The sequence below is a fragment of the Lemur catta genome, chromosome 4 (genome assembly GCF_020740605.2).
Source record: "Lemur catta isolate mLemCat1 chromosome 4, mLemCat1.pri, whole genome shotgun sequence".
In the NCBI taxonomy this organism is placed as follows: Eukaryota; Metazoa; Chordata; class Mammalia; order Primates; family Lemuridae; genus Lemur; species Lemur catta.
Window position 1 is genome coordinate 4,021,071 of NC_059131.1, and position 13,173 is coordinate 4,034,243.

The 13,173-nt window shown below is 43.1% G+C and overlaps 1 long non-coding RNA gene across 1 annotated transcript; it reads left to right on the forward strand.

The window, feature by feature from the left end:
* The first annotated feature begins 4,530 nt into the window (after window positions 1-4,530).
* On the forward strand, window positions 4,531-6,851 carry LOC123636405. The gene is made up of 2 exons (XR_006734517.1): window positions 4,531-4,873; window positions 6,565-6,851. It is a non-coding gene; the product is annotated as an uncharacterized LOC123636405 (long non-coding RNA).
* Window positions 6,852-13,173: the final 6,322 nt, after the last annotated feature.

The following is a 13,173-nucleotide window of genomic DNA, read 5'->3' on the forward strand; positions in this document are numbered from 1 at the left end:
AGCTCATTCCAGAAGCAAGACTTAGGGACAGCTTCATGAGGGAGAACTTTCTAATCTGAAGGAACTTGGGTAGCCCATTGGCAAGGGTGTTACCGAGGCAGCAAGATGTCAGGGGTCAGGAGACCTAGGACGTTGCCCTCAATTCACTCACTAGCATTTGTTTTATTTCCCAGATAGTGAAAATCACCCCCATTCTGGCTGCTCTATTGGGTGGCTCAAGGAAAGCGGGTGAGGAAGCTGCTATTTGCCTTGTGTATAAGACAGGGGTTCCATTTGTCCTGTGGAGATTGGAGTGAACATCTTACGGTTCCTGACAAACTTGGAAGCCTCACGTTCTAGTTGCCATTCATCAGTTTGGATAATTTTAGGTGGCCCTGCCGTCACTGTCACAATCCCCTGGGGTGGGTAGATGGGAATTGGAAAGAACCATAGTACATATTCTCATAGGAATCAACCCAGGGACAACATTAAGCAGGGATTTGTCAGTGGACATGATGTATTTAGAGAGCAGAGGGGCAAACAGTGTTTTGAGAAGTTTCCCAGAGGAAGAACAACTGGAACTGGGTGTTGAAGGGATACTCAGGTCTAAATGGTGGAGGGGAACGTTAGAAGTTAACAAATATTGCTCTTCTAACACGTGCCAGGTGCATTAGAAGTGATATTTCATCCTCATAATACTAAAAAGATACAAACAACTATCTTCTTTTTAATGCAAGTACTGACAGGGTGCCAGGCTCATGCTAAATATTCAAGGTAGTTCATTATGATCCCAGGTACAGCTACTGTGGTAACATATAACACATCCTGGGGACAGGACACCTCTGAGAGCTGAGACTTGAAGAAAAGGGAGGAATTAGATCAGAAATGGAGCAAAGAGAAGGAAAGTAAGAGCTGAGAAAAGTGTGCTCCAGGCAGTGAGAATAACATGAGATATGGCACCCAATTGGAAAACCACAGTATGTGTGTAGGGGACTATGGAAAGAAAGCCATTATCAGATTATTTTTACTTTTTTATTATGGAAAATTTCAACCCAATACAAAAACATCTATCACAATACAGGGGACCTTTATGAATTGAACACTATGTTCAACTGTCATCAAATCATGGCTATCGACTCTCGTTCCTTGTATATCCCATTCACTTTTCAGCCTTTACATTCGGAAGCACTTGCCAGAGTACAAAGAATCAGAAAGTCAATATCTCTGAGCAATCTGTAAATATTTCCCTGGGGTGTTTCTAACAAATAAAAGCTTTTCTTATTAAGCATAACTGTAATACTATTATCCCCTCTAAAAAAAGTAATAATTCTTTTTAATATCATAAATCTCTAGTTAGTGTCTAAGTCTCCTCTGTTATTCCATAGACTTTATATTAATTGGTTCTACTCAGGATCTGAGAACAGTTGCACATTGCAATTGGTGTTTATATCTAAGTCTCTTTGACTCTATAGATTTCTCCTTCCTCTAATTTTTCCCTTGCAATGTTTTGATTGAGGAAACAGAGTTGATTTTTTTCTACAGATTTCCCCATATTTTGCATTTTTACCAACTGTATCCTTATGGTGCTGTAAGTGCTGTCTTTCCCCTGCTTACCTGTATGTGTGCAGGTAATGGTATTACTAGGTACCTGTATGTATGTATGTATGTATGTATACATGGCAGTTCCATCCAGCAGTGCATTTAAAGAACTTAAAGTGGAGAACTGTAAAGTGATTGAGAGGAGAGGAGAGGAGGGAGCTGCTAAGAAAAACATTTTAGGCGTCCCAGGGTAATATTGTAAAGTATCAACCACAGGTTTTAGTTCTCCGTGTCCCCTGTTCTGTGCCACGCCCCGTCTCCTCCTCCCTGCCCCGCCCACCTCTTCCCCAGCTAGGCGGGGAGGGCATCTATACTCCAGATTTCTGTTACAGCGAACTTGCAGCAAGAAACAAGAGTCAAATGTTAGTTTCCGAATTCCGAAAGAGACTTTTGATAGAGATGCAGAGTGACAAGTGCAGACAGAGCCCTGGGGACTAGAGGGAAGCAGATAGCTCAGGCAATGCCAGAATGTCCAGGTGCCAGAGACCAGAGATGAGTAGTCACGTGGAAATCTCCATGAGTTCTGCCCAGTTGCAATGCTGATAATCATGAACCTACACTCCCCTCTGCAGCGCTTGAACCGGAGGGACTTGTGCAGAATCAGAGGGAGAAGGGGTGAGGGGAACTCTCTGAGCCAACTGGAAAAAATAAAGCCTGAATTGATGGTTTAACATGAACTGCTTATACTGTAACTTTCTGCTTCTGAGTGAAAGAGGTGCTGGGGGTAGAAAAATAGAGTTCTGTTGCTGTGGGCATCCGAACCTGTACCAGAGCCTGTGCAGCTGTTGCTATGCTGAGCGTCTTGCAGTGCTGTCACAGGAGAAAGGCACAATGTAAATTATCACTGCCTGTCACATCAGTGTCTTGAAACATTATCCATCTTCTAGAAGTTTCAGCCCGTGAGAATGAGATTGAAAACAAGAATCTTCCATGGCGAATCTACCGGTAAACTTAGTTCCCCCATCGGTGGCTCTTCCTTCTCTCTCGTCCTCCTGTCACTTCTCTCTCTCATATTTCTCTTCCCTCTGTCTCTTCTCTTAGAGCTTTACTCAAAACTTCTGAAAGTCTAAATAAGACACAATTCTAATTTTTCCTAACTCTAAGGTTCCCAGTAGGCTTAGGCGTGCCTGCCGTTTCCCCAGAAAGATGTCTAGCTCTGGAATGAACGCGACGGCGCAGGCTCTGTTCCCGGTGGGCGCGGGGGTCTGTGCGGCCTTCAGTCATTGTCTTCAAGCACACGCTGACCTGCGGGGCTGGATGTTTCTTTTGTTGCCCTCAAATCCCAGAGGATTCAGACGGACTAACATTCCACTGCCCTTTATAGTCGTTCCCTCTTGCAAAACTCCAGCCAGAATAAACCAAAAGTGCAATGCAGGGAACGGTCACTGCGTTTTTCTGGAACCCCAAATTGCGTTCCAGGTTTAGCTCTGGTGTTTCCAGCTCACACGCTCCAACCGCACTGTTGGCGTCCGCCGGTCCTCAGACCACACCGGCCATGCATGGCATTTCCCTCGCGCTCTTCTAACCTGGAAGAGCTCTTAACCTCCTCCGAGAGACCCAGCTCAGATGTCCTGTCTTACATAAGCCTTTCCCGTCCATCCATCCCCGCTACCCCGCCATCTTCCCTTGTCCCCACGCCCCTGTGGTGTCTGGCCAGATCACCATGTTAGCGGCTGTGTTGAACTGCAATTATCTATATATGTGCCTGTCTTCCTTTATGGAATGTACTTTCTTTGAGAGCAGGTGGGACCTGAGTCTACAACTTTGTTTTTCCTGGTGTCTGGTAGGTGGCACCAAATGATTTCTGGAAGGGCAGTGGAACCTATGGAATCAAAAGGGAAATAAAGCCATATTTTGATGACCTGGGCTCCACTATGGTAGTGGCCTGAGTAATTCTACTTTGCTCACTCCTGACATTACTGCGAGCTACTCACAGATATAAAAAGGCTGCTATGACTTCAGAGCTGATCTTCACCATCAGGTTCAAATTAATCCGCAATGTCCAAGCAGGAGAAGGACGTGGTCCTCTGACAACTCCCCCCAAGCTGGTTTATGTAAATATTTTTCTGCACAGTTTTATGTCTCTGCCTTCCAATGTCAGCACAGAGCCCTGAAGGGAGTGTAACATTCCCACCGGGCTTCAGCTGAATATTTATGACTGTTCGGCAGGAGCTGCCTTCTATTGTTCCTGGAAGACTTTTATTATTTTGAGAGCAATTAATCATATTCTGAGGGGAAATGGGAGAGCCAAGTCCCATGGTGAGGTTTATGATGATTTTTTCTTCCAAGATGAGCAAAATAAGCTCCAGCCAAGGCTTTCCTGAAGATATGCTCGTGTCCTGTATCAACCTGCACACCTGTCCACAGGCCACGGTGGGACTCTGTCACCACACAGCCGGGTGAAGAGCACAGTTCAGATCAGTCTCCTGCTATCAGAGTTTGCGGACTGTTGGCACACCACTCTTGAGCTCATGATTTAGGCCAAATGCTGAGGCCTAGAATAATATCTTACCTTTACTTTGGTAAGGATATCATTGCTCTTCAAATTGTACAACACGAGAATGAGATATTTCCAGAATTTCAGAGGTTGATATGAGTGAGGGACTAACACTTGGTTGAGTGTCTACTGTGTGCTTTAAGTGTATTACTCGATAGGTATTACCTGTCAAATATTATAGTTATTATGAATAATACATGTATGATGAGCATTTTTTCCATTTTACTTGGATATAGAGAAAAGAGGTAAGAGATAGTGTATGTGTTTGCTATTGATAAGTAACTCATCACCCCAAAATTCACTGGCTTTAAACAGTGAGCATTTGTTATTGTCCATGAGTCAAGTGGTGACCTGGGTAGTTCTAGTCTGGGCAGATGTAACTCAGGCACCTGTGACTGGCCCTGGGTTGGCTGGATACCTGGTTCTGCAGACTGAGGCTGAGCTGTCTCCATGTCTCAAGCCTTGGCTGGGAAATTTGGACTGACTTGGCCTTTGCTTCTCACAGCCTCTCACTTTCAGCAGGTTTGGCAGGGACTATCCACAGAATAGCCTGGGCAGAAGTTCAAGAAAGAGCAGAAACATGCATGGTCTCTTAAGGTCTGGGCTTGAAACTTAAATTTTAACTATGCTCCGCTTTTTGTTGTTGGTGGTGGTGTTTTTGTTTTTGTTTTTGCCAAAGTAAATCTCAAGACTGGTCCTGAGTTATGAGGGGAAATATACTCTTCCTCTCCACAGGAGGTGCTGTAAAGTCGCATTGTGAAGCTTGTGGATAGAGGGAGGCCACACCATCAGTTACAGGTGTGTTTGGGTTGCAAAAATGATGCTTCAGTGAGCCTCCCCGTTTGTGTTTCCGTATGCACATGGAAAAGTTTCCCTGGAGTGCACGCTTCAAAATCCAAGCCGTTTCCCCAGGGTTTGCTGAAGGGCAGATGGCATGTGTGGTGGGGTTGGTTTTTTTTTAATATTATGTATGTGTTGTCATGTAAGAAATCCCTTGTTACTATAATTGCTTACCATTTTGTATTAAAATGATGCTGTGTTTCTTATGTCACTAGAAATTCTTTGTAAATATGTTTGCTTTTTTTATTTTCATATTATAAATGATTCTGCAGAAACGTTGTTTTTTCCATTTTTGTATTATAAATGATTCTGCAGCAAGAGTGCATTACTTGCTAGCCTAATTAATTTCTTAGGAGTTTCCTGGAAAGAGAATGAATGGTTCAGAGGAAACTGAACGCATTCCAAAGGCCCCTGGTACATATTGCCAATCAATAGGGTGCTATTTCAGCCAGGCTGTGGGGATGCAACTAAACCTTTTGAAGCCCCATTAGCACAGTTGTACTAAGTCCTCCTGAATATAATTAGAGGAGATTTGAAGATGGGCAGTCATCAACAGAATAATTCCTAGTTACTTCAAAACTCAGCTTTTGAACCATCCACCAGTGCTTCAGAGGGTGCTCCCAAACCTGTGTACAGGGCTGCAGGGAAGTTGTTAACCCACGACAGGGGTCTGTAGCACCCTCACCTTCAGGCAGACATGGAGGGAGTTATTGCAAAGTAGCAACGTTTCCTTGGCCATGGATGTGCTTTAGGACATGCTGTGAGGGAGCCCAACCTACAGAGGTCCTTGTACCCAGTGCCAGTTGTAGTTTATGACAGGAGCATCTTTCATAGAATATCACCTGTCATTGCAGTAGCACCTTCTTCCCCAGTGGAACCTTGCAAAAATTAACTGTTTCCTGTTCAGCATTTGTTCAATTCAGTTCGGCACTTATTGTGTTCCAGGCCCGGTGCTAGAGAGATATATGTAGATTTTTCACAGTTTCTCGCTGGGGAAGATAGTCTACAAGATAGAGACAGGTTTTTGAGCAAATGCTTAGAAGACTATGGGATACGATGTGATAAAGACACATGCAAATTAATGTTGAATGGTTTCCCCATCCAGTGAACAATAGGTTATAAAAGAATAACCCTCTTCTGGTAAGCACAGTGCTGGTGGAGGGATGGAATTTTCCCAGAGGAGCTGATATTTAACTTGGGTGTTGAGAGATGAGGCATTTACTAGACAGACAAAGGAAGGGAGATGATTGCTGGTAGGGACGATTAATCGACAGAGATAGTTTGTACATCAATTGGGAAACAACCTGGTGCTTATGAGGCCCCCCAGCTGTCCCTTAGGGAAAAGGGGTGCAAAGGTAGGCCAGAACTCCAGTGCAGGGCTCTTCTGTCTAGATACAAGGACGATTAAGTGACCATATGGCAAACTGCCAAGAGTTCTCATGCCAGAGTGTGCAATCATGATTCCTCAGCACAATATTTAATTGTTTCTCTGAAGTTCTGCCTCAAAGAACACTTTTGTTAGAGAGACCCCTCGACTGGTTCTACCACACCTTGGCCGTTGCTGGCAGGACTCCGAGGCTAAGTGTGTGGGAGCAGGTGCAGAAGCAGTGTCCTTGGGTAATTCAGGCCTAAACCTACTTATTCCACAGGAGATCCTGACCTGCTCTAACACACATCTTGGAATCCGTTTTTCTGACTGCCGGAGCAACCCAGAAGCCCTTTCCTTCCCGCAGCTACAAGGCAGCTTCCGCAGGCGCAGGTAGCCGGCATGGAGGGTGGCCTCCGGCACGCCGGTGCCATGTCCCTGGCCCCTTGGGCCACTGGCCACGGGACAGTGAGGGGATTGTCCCTCCCTACTGAATAATCAACATTTGGGGCCCATTATTTTCCATAATTATTGTAATATAACTCAATAAAACTAAATGCTTTATTTGTGGTGCCGCCTGACAGCGAGTTTCCTTAACAACACAACACCATTGTGCGCCCGCGGAAACAGCTGCATGGGCAGTGAAGCGATGACACATACTTGGAATTTTCTCGCTCTTGCAGCCCTGTTTTCCGATGACTTTCCTGTGAAAGGAATAAAAGCGCTCTGCTGTAGCGGCCGGCGGGCACTCCCAGCTGCCCGCTCTGCGTGCCAGCAAACACTGGCACGGCCCATTGTCTGCAAGCCGGGAGCAGCACTCTGCTGGAGGCCGCGAGGTGGCATCTATTGTACTCAGCACTTTCTCCCGAATATTTCTCATCCCTCTATTTCTTCAACCTTGAGCAGGTGGCTTCATCTTAAAAAGGAGAGATGAGAAACTGAGTCAGAAACTATAAGAAAAATTGCCCAGGATGACATTGTTAGGAAGCGGTAGCTGGATTTGGCTTAGTCTTCAGTCTTAAGACTTGATACCTGAAGCAGTGATCAAGCCAACCTCCACCAGGCCTGGGTAGATAGAGAACATGGAACATATTTCCGTATTTGCCTCCTTCTCTACTCTCCCTCCCCTGGATGCCGGAAGAATTCCACCGTAGCATCCGTTGGTCTCCGTGGCGGTGCTAGAGTGTTACTTAGTGGCTCCGTTCCTAATTTTTACTTCCGTGTCCAGACCTCTGTTCACTCTCTTCTTATAATTTATAACAAAACTCTGCTTTTCTTGTCTTCAACCGGTGTTTCCAGAATAGCGATGATGCTGATCCCAGGACTCCTCCCGCTGCTCTATGTTTTGGGTAACCAGCCCAGGGTAAGGTAGCTCTGGTCCCTGGGAGCCAACGTGATGTCAGACTATCAGCCAGGCTGGCTTCTTTTCCAAGAACAGATTCAGATGATGACAGTTAAGATGATTCCACTATGTCCAACACAGGTGACCAGGCTGTGACCCCACTGCCGGGACCTGGTGGTCAACCTGCAGGGCTACTATGCCTTTAATAGCCAACAAAGACACTTGCATTCATGGAAGTAGGTCTGCTTTTTTCATGTCCACCTAACCTTAGACAGAGAATGCAAACTTCCTTGGTCAAACAGCGCTTGCACGTCCCAGTGGCTTTGTCCATATGTGTGATTCTGGTCATATGGGGTATCAAGCAAAAAGATTTAGGTGTTTTCTCCAGAATCCATACTCATCACTATCAAAGCCACCTTAAATGAGCATTGCTCTGGAACTACTATGTCTGTTAGCATTGCTTGTAAGGTGAAAGGCCCTGCAAATTTGTCTCTAAAGATAGGGCAACGTGAACTACTAAGATTACCTTCACACCAGTGTTGTCTCTCTCCTTCCTGTTTCATTCTTTCCTTTCATCCTTCCTTCCTTTCTTTCAGTCTACCTGTTGTCCTTTCTTTCTAATTAAGGCTTTATAAACATGCCAGCTCTGAAAATATAGTTAGTGAGGAACTTGCGGTTTTATATAAAAGGAAGATATGAACTGCTCCTAACATATCACAGGGGGAACTGTCACAACTCTTAGAAGCTGCAGAAAGTCCAGAAGGAAGTGCCACCCACCCTGAGCAGACGAGGCTCAGGGAACTTTACTCCTTTACAGGAGGAACTTTTGCTTTACTCGATGGGCATATGCTAAAGTGAACAAGGAGCATTGGAGAGCATTTTAATGTATTCCCTACAAAGCAGAGGAATCATTTCATATTTGAAATATTAAAAAGATATGGCTTTACCAATATCAGGAGTGACAGGGGATGTCACTGCAAATATCTAGACATTAAGAAGAAAGCAGAATTATGAACACATTCATGCCAATAAATTTGATAACTTAGATGAAACAGGGAAATTCCTTGAAAAATGCAACCAACCATACATGACAAAGAATAGAAAAATCCAAAAACCCTATATCTCCTGAAGAAACTAAATTCATAATCAAAAATCTTCCATGACAAACAAAACACAACAAAAACTTTAGGCCCAGATGGTTTCATTGGTAAATTCTATCACACATTTAAAGACGAAATTTTAAAAATATTGTACACACCAAGTCATTCAGAAACTGGATAGATGGCCGGGCGTGGTGGCTCATGCCTGTAATCCTAGCACTCTGGGAGGCCGAGGTGGGCAGATTGTTTGAGCTCAGGAGTTCAAGACCAGCCTGAGCAAGAGCGAGACCTCATCTCTACTAAAAATAGAAAGAAATTATATGGACAGCTAAAAATATGTATAGAAAAAATTAGCCGGGCATGGTGGCACATGCCTGTAGTCCCAGCTACTCGAGAGGCTGAGGCAGAAGGATTGCTTGAGTCCAGGAGTTTGAGGTTGCTGTGAGCTAGGCTGACGCCACGGGACTCACTCTAGCCCTGGCAACAGAGTGAGACTCTGTCTCAAAAAAAAAAAAAAAAAACAAAGAAACTGGATAGAGTGACTACTACCAACCTTATTTTATAACACAAGCACAACCCTGATACCAAAACATGACTAATTATAGTAAAATAATATTGTATATAGATAAATTTTTTATATTTAGCAATTCAAATCCAAAATTATACAAGATGTATAATTCACCATAATGACAGAAAGAAAAATAAAACCATGTAATTCTCTCAGTAGATATTGAAAATATCTTTGACAAAAGTCATCTTCCATTGTGTAAGAACTCTCAGCAAAATATGAACAGAACAGTACTGCAATTTGTTAAGGGACATCTGTAGAAACTACAACTGAAAACAAGGTACTGAATGCTTTTCCCAGACCACTGGGAACAAGGCAGGATTATACGCTCCGTTCATTTCTATCCTGTATTGTACTGGATGTCCTGATTAGTGCAATCATCAAGAAAGAGAAATAAAAGGTGTAAAGATTTGGTTAAGAAGAAGAAAAACTGGCTTCGTTTGTAGATGATATGATTACTTACATAGAAAACTCCAAGAGATCTACGCGAAACTATTGTCAGCACTAAATGAATTTATTAGCTATGTTTAGGAAACAAGTCAACATGTAAAAATTTATTGATTTCTATATACTATACAATATGCAGTGTTGTATATACTATACAGACAATTGAAAAATTAATTTTAAAAAGTCCATTTTAATAGCATCAAAAAGGCAGAGTACTTAGGAATATATTTAACAAAATATGTGTAAGATTTTTACTTTGAAAATCTCAACACGTTGCTAAGAGAAGTTAAAGAAAACTTAAGCGATATGCAGTGTAAATGAATTGAAGAATTCAATAGTGTAACGATGTCACGTCTCTCCAAATCGCTCTATAGATTCAGTACACACCCAGCGTCCCATCAGACTGTTCTTGTAGACATTGAAAAGTTGATTTTAAAATTTATGTGGAAATGCAAACAATCCAGAGTAGCTAAAGAAAAACAGAGTTGAAGGATGCACGCTACTGATTTCGAGTCGCTGTGGTTTGGGGTGAGGACGGGGCAACTGCAGCTGTGGGCGAGACACACCTGTTACCTGGAGTCACGCTGCCTGCGTGGTACAGAGATAAGAATGATGTTTACATTTTTAAAAATTTGATAATATCAAATGAATAATAATATATTGTGGCACACAAAAACGATGTGAAAGTCAAATTTCAGTGTCCATTAAGAGAGCTTTAAGGGGACACAGCCACGCTGTTCACTTCTCTGTTTTCTATGACTGCTTCCCCCCACATGAACATGGTTGAGTATTTGTGACTAAGATTACGTGGCCTGTGAGACCTAAAACAGATATTGCTGGCCCTTGACAGAAAAATTGTTTCATTCCCTGAACAAATGGAACAAAAGAAGAAATTGGAGAGCTCCAAATAAACCCACATAAATATGATAAAGTGGCTTTCAAGGACACTGGTCAGACAAGTCAGTGGTGAAAAGTCTCCTTAACAAATAGATCTGTAACAGGGTCAGTATATGGAGAAACCCGAACCTCGATGCCTAGCTCACAACCTGTGCAGAATTACTTTGAGATAGAGTATACATCGAACATAAATGCTGCTGGAAGAAAACACAGGAGAAGATCTTTGTGACCTGGGAGTAAGAAGAAATTTTTTTGAGAAGACACACAAACGTTAACTGTAAGTGAACCAGATTGATAGATTGGATTTGTCACAATGGAAACTAAAACCCAGGAGGATGCTGCTAGGAAATGAAAAGGCAAGCCATAGAGTGGGAAAAACATCCACCATACAGTCTCCAACAAAGGATTTATATCCAAAATATATCATCGATAATCAAAGGGAACTAACCCAAACTAAAAAGTAGACAAAAGACTTCTATAGCCACTGCACAAAAGAAACCACATGAATGTCTAGTAAACACAAGAAAAGGTGCTCAGCATCTAATGATCAGGAAAATGCAAATGAAAACCGCAATGAGATACTATTGAACACCCACTAGAAAGGGTAAAATTAAAAATACTGACAACACGAAATGTTATTGAGGCTATGGAACAACTTGAACTTTCATTCACTGATATTGGGAATGTAAAATGACACAGCCTCCATGGAAAATAGTTTCATTTCCTCATAAAGTTACACTTACACCTATCTTAGGACCCAGGGTTTCCACTCCTAGGTATTTACTCAAGATGCACACAACATATTTTTATAAAACAACTGTATGAGAATGTTTCTAACTTCATTCACAATAGCCAACAACTAGAAACAACCTAAATATCTGTCAAAACGGTTTTAAAAAGTCAATATAAAGAATTGAATTTTATTTTGCAATAAAAATGAATTAATTCTGACATACAACAAGATGGGTAAATCACAAAAAATATTTTTGCCTGTCAAAAGCCAGGCAGGAAGGGGTAGGTATTGCACCATTCCATTTAGATAAAGGAATAGGACAGGTAGGACTAGTCCATGGTGACAGAAATCAGGACAGTTACTGCTTAGTCCACTAGAGACTGGCAGAATGTAGGCCCAGGGGAAACTGGCTTCACACATGTGCACGTTACGGTTTTAAGATGACTTTTATAAGTAAATAAAAACCTAAATTCTATATGCTGAAATTATATTTTCACAAACATATATGTATTTACTGAAAGTGGGTGACATGTTTAGTCCCATTTTTTCAAAGGCCTTTCAATCTCTGAAACAAGGCTGCTCTCAACAGTTGCTCTGTAAATTGATACAATAAATACTACGTCAAAGTGGCAAACTCCCGTTATGAACTGAATCACGGGCTCCCTCACCCTCATCCTAGCCACCGATGTCACTGTATTTGGAGACAGAGCCTAAGGAGGTGGCTAAGGTTAAGTGAGGTCATGTGGGTGGGGCCCTAATCCAACAGGACGGGTGTCCCTGTAAGAAGAGACATGAGGGACGTGTTTAGACAGAGGACAGGCATGTGAGAGGACAGGACGCAGTGAGAAGGCGCCTTATGCAACCCAAAGACAGAGGCCTCACCAGACCCCAGCGCTGCTGGCACCGTGATCTTGGACTTGCAGCCTCCAGAGCGGTGAGAAAGTAAGTGCATGTTGTTGAAGGTATTTTGCTGTGGCAGCCTGAGACAACTAATGCAAATCTACCGAGAATTGTTAGGGAAGGCAAGATGCTGTAGGATAGAGTTTGTCCGGCTTTTTGTAAAGGGCTAGACGGTAACTGGGGTTTTGCAGACCACACGGTCTCCCTTGCAAGTGCTCAACACTGCCGTGGGGGCGGGAAGGGCCACAGACAGGATGTAAACAGCTGGGAGTGGCTGTGTTGCTATAAAACTTTATTTGAAAAAAATAGGTGCCTGACCAGTTGGCTGTAGTTTTCCAAAACAAACATAAAAATCCATAAGGCCAAAAATCACCACCACCCTCCCCCCAGCATGGAGAGAACAGGGCTTGTTGGCTGCCAGTGGGGTGGCGGGTGTGGGAAGGCCAGGCCCAGCAACACACCTGCTCACATGTGACACTTCTGTCTACACGCCCCGCTGGCCCATGGGCTCCTGGAAGCAGGAACTCCCTCCCCTACCAGTGACTGTATTTGTATCTGCTTGGCCCTGAGTATAACGCTCCGCTCTGAGCAATCAGACCATATTTTTTAAAAGTACAAATAGGCAAGTCTCCAGATCATCAATAATATATAGTCCCCCACGCAGTGGTTCTTAAACTGGAATGCACATTAGAATGACCTGGGATTATTTTTCAAAATAGACCTCCAGGTCCTCCCAGACCTAATGATTTCCAAACTCAGAGGCAGAGCTCTGGGAGATGATTCTTGGAAGATCTTGATAAACAAATCTGATCAGAAAACTCTAAAATAGACCATCCATTCTCAGTTATAAAGAATCCCTTAAACTTCTTTTCCAAGCGAGTAGTAATCTGGCATTTAAAAATATA